The sequence below is a fragment of the Agelaius phoeniceus genome, chromosome 4 (assembly GCF_051311805.1).
Source record: "Agelaius phoeniceus isolate bAgePho1 chromosome 4, bAgePho1.hap1, whole genome shotgun sequence".
Taxonomy (NCBI): domain Eukaryota; kingdom Metazoa; phylum Chordata; class Aves; order Passeriformes; family Icteridae; genus Agelaius; species Agelaius phoeniceus.
Window position 1 is genome coordinate 43,535,341 of NC_135268.1, and position 14,864 is coordinate 43,550,204.

Below are 14,864 nucleotides of genomic sequence, written 5' to 3' on the forward strand. Positions count from 1 at the left end.
CGGCGGCGGTGCAGTTCCGAGGCGGCCGGGCAGGGGGCGCCGCGCCACAGCGCACGGGCGGCGGGCACGGCTCCGGCCCCGGCTCCGCCGAAGGGAGCACAACCGAGCCCGGAGCGGCGAGCCCGGCTCCGGCTGCGGGGATCCGGGTCGGGAAACTTGAGCCTCGCTGTCCCCGTGAAGGGGGCGGTAAAGCTTGGGTACCTTCTGCTCCAAGGTACACGTAGCTCTGCATAGAGTCGATGTGCGGGTATATATACACGTACTGATATATACATAAACATACCGACTCTACACAGTTAAAAAACCACGGGTTGAATCGCAGACCCTACTGTTTTCAGTAACGCAACAAATTAGAGCACTAGAACTCTCAAGGGAATCATCCCTCTCAGCACCCTGCTGATAATAAACTCATTAAACAAAGAACTCACCAGACCAGCTGGACTCGGCACTCTTCTCACAAAGTCCGCTCCAGCTCAGTTCATGTCCGCACGCTTCCTCCTCCCGCTTTCTTTTTTGTCCTCTGGAGAAAGCACGAGCAATGCTCCGGTGCCCACACGCCTCTAGAGCGTGAACCCCGTGGTGGCCCTGGCGCTCAGCGCGGCCCCGGCGCGCAGCCAGCGCGGCGCCCGGCCCCGCCGCCACAGCGCGGCATGTCGGCTCCGACCCATCCGCTGCTTGAAACTTGAACGAGGGGGGAAGGAAAAATACACGGGGAGTGGGAGAAGAAGAAGGAAAAAAGGAAAAAAATATAAAAAGAAAAAGAAGGAGAATAAAGGTGAGAGGGAGGGAGAGATCCAACTTTCTTAAGACATGTCCAGGCAAAGAACGGGCAGAGTTGAGGAGTTACAGCAGCGGAGAGAGTGAGAGTGGAGACGCTGCGCCGGATCGCCGACTCCTTCCCTCCCTCTCTCCTTCCCCCGCCTCCCTCCCTCCCTCCTTCCCTCCCTCCCTCTCTCTCCGTCTTCTTTCGCACTCTGTCCGTCCCCCTCGGACCCTGCTCACGGCAGCACCACCCCCTCCCTGCCCTCGCCGCTGCAGTCGGCGGCGAGAGGGAGCAGCGCGCAGCTCTGCGCGGCTCCGCGCGGGGTCTCCGGCGCGCACCGGCGCCGCGGCCGCCCTGCCTCCCTCCCTCCCGCAGGTGAGGCGCCGCGCTGTGCCCGGCACGACCCCGCCGCCCCAACTCTCCGCGGCCGCCGCCGCTTGGAGGCCCCGCTGGCTCCGCCGCCGCAACGCCGCTCGACTCGGCGGGACGGAGCTGCCCCCGCTGCACACTGCGGGCGCCCCGAGCAGCGCCCGGCGGCTCCTTCTCGGCGGGGCACAGCCGCCAGCTCAACCGCGAGGCTCCGAGCGGGCCGAGCACGGGAATTTCCCACTCTCTCCCGGCCACGTTAAGTCAAGAACAGTCCTCTCCCTCTCCCTCTCCCGCTCCTCTCCTCTCCTCTCCTCTCCTCTCCTCTCCTCTCCTCTCCTCTCCTCTCCTCTCCTCTCCTCTCCTCTCCTCTCCTCTCCTCTCCTCTCCTCTCCTCTCCTCTCCTCTCCTCTCCTCTCCTCTCCTCTCTTTTCCCATCTTTTTACTTTCCCTCCTTTTCTTCTTCTTTTTCCTTTCTCTTTTCTTCAAGGGAGGTGTATTTCTCAAAGCACAGAAAAAAAAAAGTGCAGAATGGCAGCTCCTTCCCTAAAATAATGCATTACAAGCCAGCAAGATGTATTTATTATGTAGTTCTCCCTCATCCAAAGTCAGCCCCAACCAATTACTCTTCTTCGACAAAGTTCAGGAGATGCTGCACTGCCTAGTGGCAGGGATCAGCTGAAAGGAGCAGCCTCAGTAGGTCCTGAGTGGTGTGGTTTATGAACTTTTGGGAAAACTACAGAAAATGCTTGGAAAGTTATTTGTCTGAGAGACATAGTGTAACAGTAAATTTGTAAAGCACTCTGAGATTCTCACAAGGTAAAATATTCTTTTTCTAAACGATTTATCCCTAAGGACCTTAAAGTCATGGCTTTCTTCCAGAAGTCAAATTGACTTCTGAAGACATTGGATCATTATTTCCTATAAAATACACCACTAAAATCTATCAGCCAAATGATCATGCAGGATTCTAGGATAGGAAGAGCAGATACAAACTGCAGTATATAAATATTAAGTACATTTCCAAATAGTGCATACATGCCATTTTAGTCTAGGAATGTTCACTTTGAGCAAACCTCTGGAAAGTTTAATGTCAAAATTCTCTGTCCTTATAGATTTCCGCAACAGACCCAGCTGACTGATTTATTTAGCATCTCATCTTCTTTCTAAAGACCCTAAATGGAATTATACTGAGTCTTTATCCAAGTGCCACTGGGCCAAATGACCTTTTCTTCTGTGAAAACTGCTTCAAAGTGAGTTGCATAAAATAAACTGCATTGAAAATAGCATTCCAGAAAAGGACTAAAAGGGAAACACTTTAGACCATTATAGCTAAGGGCTAGAAACAAATGTAAACCACACTTCTACTCCCTGCAGTTGCAAATATTTTCTAATTTTGGCATATGAAATTTCCTACCTTTCAGATTCATTACCGTATTGTGGTTGATTGCTGAGTTAAGTAATAAAAGGTCAGGACCACTGATTGCTTACATTTTTGTCTAAACTTTAATTCTTATTGCCTGGAGAAGTGGTAGAATTGCAACAACCTCCTGTAAGTTGGACAGAATCATCTGTGAAAAGTATCTGGTAAAGATAACAAAAAATTAGAAGCTTCTGATTTGGATTTCCCACTAGACATGCTATGCTGACAGTAAGAAATTGAGAAGAAGAATAAAGGGATGTGCCATCCTTGTCCCATAGTGGGTAATGGTGCTAAGCACTTCAGATGAAGTCATAGAACCATGATGTCCAGGCAAGTGTATTTATAAGTCTGCTTAATATAGATTGGTTTACCTTCTAAAACAGGTTTCTAACATCTTAAATAATATTGACAAAGCCATTTTGATACTTACTGAATATTCCATTTTCATTTTGTGTTTTCTCTGCCCTTTAATTTTTTTCTTGGAAATAGTGTCAATAAACCTGTTATAATTATCATTTAGTTTCACTATAATGAGAAAGGATATTTTGTGATATGTTATCCCAAAGAAAATTCATATATTCTGTTATATTTTGCTAACCTATAGGAAAGGTACTAAAGACAATACTTGAAATCACACTTGGGTGTGTAGGACACCATCCACATTGCTGAAAATCTTCCAATCTTATAACCATTGTAGCAAAATATGTTTGGTTCTCCCTGTCATGTATTAACATTTGTCTGTCCTTATCAAATTGCCCAAGATGAAACAAGTTTCAGCTCAGCTGTCAATTAAAAAAAAAAAGTTATCTGGACTTGACTGTTTTCTTTCAAGAGAATATGAATCCTTCAACTTAGGAATTTCCCAAACACTGAAACAGAAATTACATTTCCACATAATCATAATCATAGCCATTACCATCTTCTTCTAAGGCATTATGGCACTAACACTCTTCTCACTAATGTATCTCAAAACCCAGCAGATTTAAACTCTTGTTTGCTGTATATTTAACCAAGAGGAGCTGATTGTTAACTGGGTGAGATCGGAAGTAAACACCAAACTCAAGTGTCCTCCAGAGAAATTTTCCTGCTCCCAGCCCAAGGTATGCACTTGGGGAATGATATCTGAAGTACTTTGGACTGATTTCTCAGCTCCCATTTTGTTAAAGAGAAGATAATTTTAAGTTGTTGCGACTTCAGCTGCATAAACCTTTGAAGATCAAAACTGGCACTTGGAATTGCACCGGCTCAGATATCGCCAAGGCAAGGACAACTCTCTTGGTTTCTGTGAGGGTAAACCACTTGCAATTGCTACACAAAGTGCAGCTTCAAAAAAACAAAAGGACTTTTGAACACAAAACAGCCTGTGACTCAGGGGCAATAAAGGGGCCATAAACATCGATTGTCTGTGACAGGGGGCAAAAACATCTTTTAAGGAAAGAGGTCAGACACAGTTTCCAGTGAGTTCTCTGTCAGTTAAATATGAACTGACCTGATTGGTTTTACAGTAAGAACTAAATTCTGTACAGTACAATAGGCCAGCACAAAACCTGTACTCTATCTGAACTGCATTTATACAAGGAGGAGGCTGTTTGGTAACACTTCTGTTCTGGTTGTTCTCCTTTTCCTCTTCTGGTCTTAGGAAGAACTCACCAGACCTCAATTAGTTGTAGTCTTTGGAAAGCAAAACAAAACAACTTCCCAAAACTTCATAATTATCCTTTCCCTGGCCTGCAGTCAATGGTATATACTCCTTTACTACTCTAGTTTGTTTCCTGTCTAGTAAATGCAGACCTGGGCAATAAAAACTAATTCTGTCTTTCTGGCTGTTCTTGTCTACTCTTTGAAAACTTGAGTTGAACTACAAGTGTTGATTTCCCTTCCCTTCCCCCCATCTGCCATTTACAGGGGGGAAAGGGGGCAAGTTCTGTGAAATACACATTTGAGAGAGTGCTGACATTTTCTTACATAAACCAAACTTTTTAAAAACCCCTGAAAATCTTTTGGATTACCTTAGCATACATCTCTTTATCTGACAGAATTTGTGCAAGGATATTTAACTTTTCATATTTTAATTATTTTTATTGACTTTCTTTTACCCTAGAGAATTATTACTGCGTAAAATATCACTGACTGTTTGATTAGGTATTCTTTCACAGTGCTATTCAAGACTTCCAAGGCAGCAATGTCAAAATAATAGTCATATATCAGCTTTGGTATAATGAAATGCTAAGCAATCTCAGCTACTTGACAATCTATTGTGTGCCCTGTGAACCTGAAGAGGAGTTTACTGAGGTTACTCAATCATTAAACCTACAAGCTAGTACTATTTGTGGATATGTGTTAAAAACACATATGTGCACTAGTAAAGTAAACCTGGAGCAATGCAACAGAGGAAAAAAAATTAAAATATTTTGGTCCTAAAAAAAATTTGTTCCTAAATCCAAAATTAGGGTGTGAAGAACTATGGAGAAAAGTAAAGAAACAAAGTGACTGGTACTCATAAACATCTGAAATTATTTTGGACTCTGCATAAGCAATGGATTTACCTAAAGTTCCTTGGTTGGTAGGAGGGCTTTAATTTAGCATAGGATGATTAATGGTGGAATGTAATACTCTGAATATCTTCAAAATTCTTCAGGTTTTAAGAAAAAGGAAAGGCATAGGTCTCTACTGAGACCAAGTCATCATGTCTCTTATTTTGGTCATCAGTCCTTTTTAACAGACTAGCTGTAGGCTTACAGCTTATAAATCTATAGCTTTAGAATATACAGTATGTATATCTAGAATCCAATTGACTTCAGTTTACTGTATGTCTCAAAGAGATTTTAATTGTGCTGGCATCTACCATGTCAAAAACTTCATGATTTTTTAAGTCTAGATAGCTTATTTGTCCAAATTTAATTAATCTTAGGTTAAGGTTTGGTTTAGGATTTGCAAATCCAAATAGTTAAAAACCTAGATGACTTCAGAATTTTGAAAAGCTGATAGATAGAAAGGTACCTGTTTTCTGTTGTCAATGTTTTTTCCACAGAATAGAATATTATATGTGATTCTTCTGCTACAATTAATCTGGACATACAGCTAAGAACCCTTAGATTTCATCAAGATTAAGATTCCAGGTCTTTACTGGTAGTTTTTATCCCATTTTATTAATATTAGGATTAATTTCTGATTAAGCTTTGGGTATGTGTATCCACTTTCTAAAGTTCAATGTATTTGGGAATATTATTTCATCCAGTGTAACAGAGGACTCTCCTAACTAGACATTCCCATTCCACATGATATCCTATCTACTGTAAACTGAGTTGTCTGGTCCAGAAGGAGTGTATATGTGAAAAAATCCATTCTTCCTTTGCTTATATGGTGTTCTTCTCTATGTTATTAATCAAAATCCAACTTAAATCAATGAAAATAATCTGAGTTCAATGAAAGGCTATTGGATCTTGGAAGTACCCAAATATTTAAGGAACAAAACCAAAGTGCTCAGCAGGACAAGTCCCCTTTCCTTTTAGCTGTCTAGTTCAAGCACAGTGTCATAGCAAGGAGAAGAGAGTCTCTGCTGTAAGGATGGTTTATCCAAAGGATACACAGTTACCCCTCATGACTCATGGAAAGAATAATGGCTTCAGGAGTACTGGGGGCAGTTCTCTACTTCTCAAAACATTGCTCCTCCAGCTGAAATAAATCCAGCGTGTGAAAGAAGAACCTCTCCTTGAGACAGGAGCACAGAGAAAGAATCTTTTATGAACTCTTCTTATTTGTTTTCTGTCTTGCCTAGGCACCATTAAGTCAACTACTCTATTTTAAAAGCTAATAAAATCTAATTTTCCTGTATTTGAAGGTAATTTACTATCCATTTTTGGCAGCTCTGTGTAAGAAAAAAGTCTTCATCTATCCACTCTACCTGACTACCTGACTTGGCTTTCCATCACAATTCTTGTCATAGAGAAGTGTAATTTCTTTTCTGGTATATGCAAAGGAATTGTGTTGCCAAAACAAAATTTCCAAATAAAAGGATGAATATGTATATTCCATATAAAAATTATCTATTGTCTCATATGCTCTGTATTACTCAATAGGACTTGACAACTGTTTTTTTTTTTTTGTCTTATATTTCATCATACATTAACCTTTTGTCTCTCTTTCATAATGAAAAAAGAGAATATAATTTGCTGCCTTCTTGACAATTTCATTTTTTCCCCAAAGTTCTGTATTTTAAATAGCTAAATCATTAAAAGCCTCACAGAATGTCTAAGATCAATATAACACATCATCTTCCATAATAAAGCTATGCCATATTTAAGTTCTAATTTATGCTATTTCTAGTACTCTATACTATCTTTAGTACTCTTATGGTACATCAGATAGGTTATTAGTATTTAAATTAGCCAAATAATGAATGCCATAGAAGTGTTCATTCTGCCCAATATTGTATCCCTTTGAATGTATGGAAAAATTTCCTCATATAAATGGGATCACATAAAGGGCAATGTCTGTTAAATAAAGCATATATCAAAATAGGATCTAACTAAGAATCAATATCAATGTATACCATTTTCACAACATAAGTGTATATAAGTGTGTCAGTCACAAGAAATATATTGTGTCCTTTTCTGTTTGTAATTGCAACATCATTGCTTACCCACAGTGAGTTATAGAGCATGCCTTCAGGCATGAATTGCCCTTAAAATAAAATTCTACTGTACTATTATTTTATATTGACAATCTTTATAAAGCTAGTGTCTTGGAAGCTGAAGCTGTGCAATAAAACTTGCATGCCACCTAAACACAACTCCTTAGCAGTTTTTTGAAGTTCAGAAAAAATTGTCCTTGTTTTAGTCCAAACTACAGAGAAAGATATATCTGCCAAGAGGGTCTTACATAGGGAGAAGAAAGAAGGAAGTTAGATTGGTGAGGTAGACTGGGTAGAGTTCAACAGATGAGTTTCCTGGGAGAGAGAGAAGGAAATATTTTCACTTTCAGAAAAGGTACTGTGTGAGCTACAGATCTGGCATTCAGTTAAGATGTTTGAACTTACCATTGTACCAGGGAATTTTTGCAGGCTTCATGCAGATATTTCAACTAGCCAATGTAATTAGGTCTATTTGTACCTTGAAAGCAGATGTAACCAGTAATAAATTCTTGTGGTGATTCATTCGTCTGTATGCATCTTGCACAGATGGAATTTTTCAGACCTGTGGAAGCAGCATTAGATATATTATTCAAGGCTGATGAGTCAAATACTCTACCAGGCCCATCACAATATTCCAAATAAATCACAGTGCTACCGTGCTGCCCAAAATCTGGAAGAAAGAGTACTTCCACATGTATTTTATCCAACATGAGCTGATCAATTAATAATAATAATAAAATATATTTCAGTTAATCAAGATCAGCCCAAAAAAGCAGGGTAATAAAGAAAAAGATTACTTTAAATTTGGCATTTTCAAGGCATTGTATAAAATAAAATGATTTCGAAGAAAACTCATACCTAAACCTGTTTTTCATGGCTTGGCATTGTATTTTCTCTCTTCTCTTCCCCACCCTTCTTTCCTTTCTAACAGGTTTTACGGATATTTCTGCTAATGCCATCTATCTCAACTTTTCTGTGTACTTATCACTTTATAACTGTAATAGGAATCCAAGTACACGATGGAAGGCTGGCTTTGATGATAACTCCTTCTCTGCTCTCAAGTTATTGACTTTTCTTCCTGCTTAGTTTTCTCTCCTATTACTGTTACCACCATAAGTGTTCAGGAATAGGACACTCCATTGCACTTTCATTTGAACTTTTTCTGAAAATCTAACTGAGATCAGAAAAATATCTTATCAAGTGTTTCCTCATTATAAATAAGAGCCTCTCTGCTTCAGGAGGTGTTGGTTTCCTGCAAATGCACTGAATTCTAAATTTTTTAGCATTTTTGAGCTGTAAAGCCCATCACTTCCATTTTTATGTGTTACATTATTGACACACAATTGTTCAAATGAAACAATTCTAAGGATTGCATGTGTTTGGCTAGAAGCATTTTTACAGTAGCATTTTTAATTGGTGACCCAAAGAAAACATATAAAATAAATGCAAGAATTTATCATCACCTTTACTTTCATGTCAGGATAGAAGTATGTCAGGAAATCAAAAGCAGTTGAGTGATTATCTGTCAGAAATAACTGCCACAATGCTCTCATAGTCCTTTGCAAAATGAAAGTAAAATGCAGACTGGAAAGACTTGCTACTTTCCCAGCAATGGAAAAAGTTTGTTTATTCAGTAAGTAACTATGTTTGTGCTGGAAGGAGATAAGTTTTTTACTGAACTGCTTGAAATATTCTGGCTATCTTCTTTCATTACCAGAGGCAGCAGGCAGAAACTACATTATGTGAAACTGTTTTGCTGCCTTCTTGTCTTCAAGTCTTCTCATCTTGCATGATTTAAACAGTAAAATACATTGTTAAACTGCTTAGTCTGTGTGGTGACAAGGGCTGTACAACTATCTAACTGCATAAATAAAAGTACTTATTAAAATTTTGTTTGGTTTTGTCCTTCTGTCTGATGAAAATGTTTTCAATCAGGCAAGCTCATTGAAAAAAGATTATACATAATTAAATTTCAGTGGCTATAACAGAGCACTACTCGATTGCATTATGTAAACTGTATTTGTAAAATATGTTATGAAGATTTTGTGCTTTTTAATATTTGGCAGCACTGACTTCTCTCTTCAGTTTTGATTAAAATATTTTGCTAGAGCATCTTCAAACACAGTGGACTGTATTTCTTATTTTGTATTTATTCCAATTGTGTTCTAACTGCAAATATCACTGCACAGAAGAGTAAAAGCTCTGATCATGGAAGAGTTTTTCTGCATTTTGATGAAATATCAAATATAGAAGTTAAATTTTCTGTATCTTCCCAATCATCATTCAGTAGTTTAGAGTTTAGTGGAAAAAAATAATTACATAGTAAAAAGGCTATCTGAGATGAAGGATACTCCAGGGAGAGAGAATGGAATTTTTACAGCCAAGTCACTGGCTTGAATGTGGCCCATTTCAGTGGAGACTCACTATACTGGCCTTTTGGTAGCTCATCACTGGCTGTAAGAAATTTGTTTGTGAATTAATCTAGTTTTGTGTTGATGTGTGTTTAGGATGCAAAAAAAAGGCTTTATACATGTTTAACATTTCAGAAGACAAAAAGGGATACTTCTAGAGACTTTATCAAAAGACTAAAATTTTTTGCTGAAAATGCAAATAAGTGGGGAATAGCAATAGAGTGAAGCCTGTACTGCCATGCCTCTGTGTTGCTTTGGACATCAAGGACGTGAGTTTTTCAAACTATTTGCAGGTCATTACAGACAATAATCCTTTCTTAAACTTACCTGGTTGAATGTAAGGAGAAATTCTGTATATATTACTGTACAATGCTCCTTCCATGAGAACAATCCTTTTGCAGAATTAGACCCTAAATGAAATTCAAGATCAAAAAATGTTCATTATGGTCTTAAACCATAGAAAAATCAATGTTGGTCCTTGTCCTAAAGTGCTAAAAAGAGATCCCACCATGATTTCGTCCATGTTTCTGTCATCAAGGTGAAGAAATTACTTAAAGGAGAGGAACTGAGAGGAAGACAACACCAGTGAGGAAAGCTTTGCAACTAATTCCAGAATACAAATGGGTTTTGTTCATGCAGGGAACATGCAGGAAATAAGGACAAGGATTCACTGCTACCACTGTAATGCTCAGTGACCTCACAGGAAAAATAGTTATTGATAAGGATTTAATGGTTGGCCTGGGTGTGTCTATTGGCCTGGGTGTGTCCATTAAGGAATGGATGGTTTGGTTTGTGTAAAAAGTTTTCCTTTGGCTCTTCTAATCACAGCTGGGTTGATATATTGTCTGCTTTGACAAGACTTTTTTTTGGATGTGACCTATCTGAACAAGAAGACCCTCAATTTCTTGAGAAGCTCAGTTCCCACTGCTTTAATTAATTCTCTCTCATTACATTGTTTTTCCTAGATCTGTGGCCATGAAAAACACTTCTTCATTGCTCCCTGAACCCAGATAGTGATTTCAACCCAGATGAGCACAATACAAGGCTTCTGGATGTTTTTAGGGAATATGTGGGATAGAAAGTTATCTGGGAAAGGGAAAGTTACAATTTGGATATTTTCTTTATCTGACTATAAATAGCAAGATTTAAGAATGGAAATTGTAAATTCATTGGATAATTGGATAAAATAAGTGTGTTTCAGTAGCATAGAGTCTGATGCTATTGGCACTTCAGCTTTGCAGTTTTACTTCTGCATTTCCTTTGCAGAAGAAAAGTAAAAAATGTAGCAAAGCTACCCTTCTGGTATAAGTGCTTTCACCATGGAACCGTCCTACATCATTGGTCCCTCTCTGAATCCAGTGCTAAGAGTCTATGTAACTACCATCTGACATATCATGTAACCATTGTTTACTCCACAATTTCAGTGTGTTTATTTTTGTAATAACACTTTGTGGTTAGAAGGTTTCAGTATATTCATTTTGTGAGAAAGAGAAATAAAAAGAACACCTTTTATTAGCATGCCCATTATATTATTACAATTACTTCAATGCCAAAATGTCACTGATTGCTATTGATATTCAAGCACCTAAGGGCCATAACCTAAATTATTAGTTGTGAAATATTGAGACACCAAAAATAATTCAGAAAAGTCAGAACAACAATAATTAACATTTATGGGAGACAACATTGGAGCTACTACATGTTTCTATATGTTTTTATAGTAAGAGTGAAGATGGTGAATGACTTTTAATAAAAACCTTTTCTTTCATGCTTTGGAAAAGCATACAACCATCATTTAGGAAGGTAATGTGCTATTCCAGTGTAATAACATCATTTATTGCTGATGGTTTATGGTTTGGGGGCTGAAGTCTTAAAAGGTGACATAATTCAAAAAAAAGCAAAGAATGAAAAGCAAGAATCAAACATTGTCTGCCTTCTCAGCACCTACACCTCAAGATATTACTCAAGACTTACTCTGTATTAATCCCTCGAGAATATTTTAGATTCCATGAAAATTTTCTCAAACTAAGAACTTTTAAAAATCTTGCAGTCTTGCAGGTTAATAAAGCTTGGTTTTACTATAACAGACCTTGAATGGATCTAGTAGATTAAGTGTTCTTGACACAAATAGAGGTAGTAAATAAACAGGCTATGTCAGCAAGCAAGTGCAATTTGCTATGTGTTGCTTTCTAGCATGTGCTTATCTAAGATATTAGGAATTGTTACCCAAAGGTACCATAGCGAGTTAAGCATTTACCTTGTTCAAAAGGTTAAAGCAAAAGGTGATTTGCCCCTGAACTCTTCCATGCACATGTATAAATTGTATTCTACTGTAAACATACTTACAGATTGCAGGGATAATGTTAAAAATACTAGACTGAAATTAATGAGTGGTTCTTACAAGCCTGCAGGTAGGTTGAAATTAGTGCCTTTTCAGACTGTTAAATAATCATTGTTTGAATGGTGGAAGAAAGAAAGAAAGAGAGAGAATTTTCTGGGAACGTATGAAATTTATGACTGTTCTATTAAATATCAAAACACTGCTTCTGCCTTAAAGAGATTCATAAGATAGACTGTCAGGAGAAATATCTTTATATGCTTATCTTGCACTAATATTCTTCCCAAGACATTTCTGTTGTCACAGAATCACGGAGTCTCTGAGTGATTGGAAGGGGATGTGAAATCACCTAGTCTAACCCTCCTGGCCAGGCAGGGCAAGCTACAGCTCATTGTCCAGCCCTGTGTGCAGTTGAGTCTTGAATATCTGCAGCAGTGGAGATTCCATGACCTCTTTGGGTAATCTATGCCAGTGTTTGACAATTCTCACAGTAAAAAAGTGCTTCTTGTTTTCAGAGGGCACTTCAGGTGTTTACTTTGTGCCCACTGCCTTTTGTTCTTTCACTAGTCTCCCTCATCTTTCCCTCACATATATTTACACACATTTCTAAGATCCCCCCTGAGCTGTCTCTTCTCCAGGCAGAGCAGTTCCAGCTCTAAACCTCTCCTCACGTGAGGAGTGACCAGGTCATTAATGAACATGTTAAAGAGCAATGGCCCCAGTATGAGCCTCTCAGGTATATCCTGACTGACCTCCAGCTGGACTGTGTACCACTGTTCACAAACCTCTGGGCCCAACTGTTCAGCTGTTGCCTGATATTAATTCTTTAATTCATTCTAATCAGTTCTTCCCTTGGCATCTCTATTCACAGTTAGACCACAGACTACTGGGCCAGACGGACCCATTAAGACCATTCTTATATTATTCTGTTAGTAAATAAGGTAGAAGGAGATGGTTCTTCAATCAGATAGTCCCAAGATCATCTGCCCTCCCAAACAGCCCCCAAGGCCTTCAAAGCAAGAACTGCCATGAAGGGATTTTCTGTAATCATATTCCAAACACATAATGAGAACCACTTGGACCAATGTGCCATTTCTTTGATATTAAAAAGATGGGAAAGTAATAAAGCTGTGATGTTTTGGATTCCCTGGCCAAAAAAATCCCCAACCTAAAACAACCTAAAACAAAAACAAGCTGTCCCCCACTGAAAACAAAACCCAACACCCCCACCCCGATCTCATGAATATCCAGTTGTTTATTTAATTTTTCTGCTGAGCACTTTTGTTCTTTAAATCTCCTTGAAAATTCTAACCTATGAGCTAAGTTCATAGAAATAAATTTATGTTCTTCTGATTGACCTTCTTTACCAGAATTTTCTGTAAATTACATAAGGAATAAATCAGTACAAAATTTCTTATTTAGCTTCAACCTCTGCATGTGCTGTATTGAAACAGTGTGAACATCTATGATCATATGTCACATACCATTCTATTAGTCTTTGATGGCATAAAAAGAAAAAACAGAACATTTAAAAATATATTATAAAAATAATACATCAGAAGGAACAAGCAGCTTTGATCCTCACATCTAATTAATTGCACATTGCCTAGATTTAGCTCATACAAATGTGGGATAGTTACTTCACTGTAAATGATTAATAACAATGGATGAAGAGTTGTTTGTTTTTTCTTCATCCCTTCCAAATGCAAAAACACAGGCACCTACAGTTGAAGCATCAGGAAAGAGTCTAAATGTCTGACCTCTTCATAGCTCTTTATGCTATGTGAGGTCTGAGAAGCACTCTTCTTACAAAGGCTCTTCAGTAATTCAGCTCATAAGCAGGTAGAACATACATGCACTACCCTGAGTCTCGTGTATAAGTCAGTAGAGATGTTCTCATACCAGTCAGTAAAATATGCAGAGCAATAATTTATAATAGTTGGTACACCAAGATCCATTTATTATGCTTTGCACCTATACAGCAATTGATTTATATTGCCAGTTCCCTTGGAATAAGTGACCACCTTGGGGACAAATGTAATATTATTTAAAATCAAGAAGCACATCACATGCTTCTTTGATCTAGGTACAAAAGGAAGTATACAATAAACTTATTTTTCTAATGAAAATTTTCTTGTAGCCAAATGCTTTGACTTCTTTCACTGTTTCCAAAATTCAATGGTTCAGAAATAATTTTTTAAGATATTCTTCACAATATAGCCTGTGATGTTTACAATACCATTCATGCATAATACACAATTTTTTTTTCCAATTACTCTTTGACATAATCCTGCCAAACACAATAGATATTAATCATACACAATGAGTGAAGTTTACCCTCAGTGCAGTAACTCATTGATTTGGCCGAGTATGATTTCACAGTGAATGAATCACTGTGATTTATGCTCTCAGTGTGTTAAAGTATGCTTGTGTGTATGCATCTCTAGAACATACAATTCTTTTGTAGCTACAGATACTTTGCAGTTTCTCTGGACAGCAGGCGTTGAGAAAGTGAAAGGTGTGTATTTTCCCAGCAGGAATCAAAGCAGAAAAATAGTACAACTTAGATAACCTTTCTGCTAGGCTTCCTCCAGGCTGGAATACCCATTTAAACACCTTTCCCAGAGCTGCATCTCCTCCATCTCTGTGCTTTACTTTTTCTACACCAATAGCTGTAAGTAGGAGGTGCAGTGAAAGGTGAAACCAAAATGTTTTGATGCTGGAGGCTTTGATCGTTCCTGCTCTTTTAGAACCACTTATATCTGAAGCCCTCAGTCAGGTTCTGAGAAACTTCTGGGAGGAAGGATGGTCTCAAAGAGTTTTCATTCCTTTTTTTGTTTCTGCAGTTTTTCCCACAGAAGGGCGTATTCAGATTCCTAAAGAAGGCTTTGAAAAGGATCCAAAGAGGCAATCACATGCATGTGCAACTA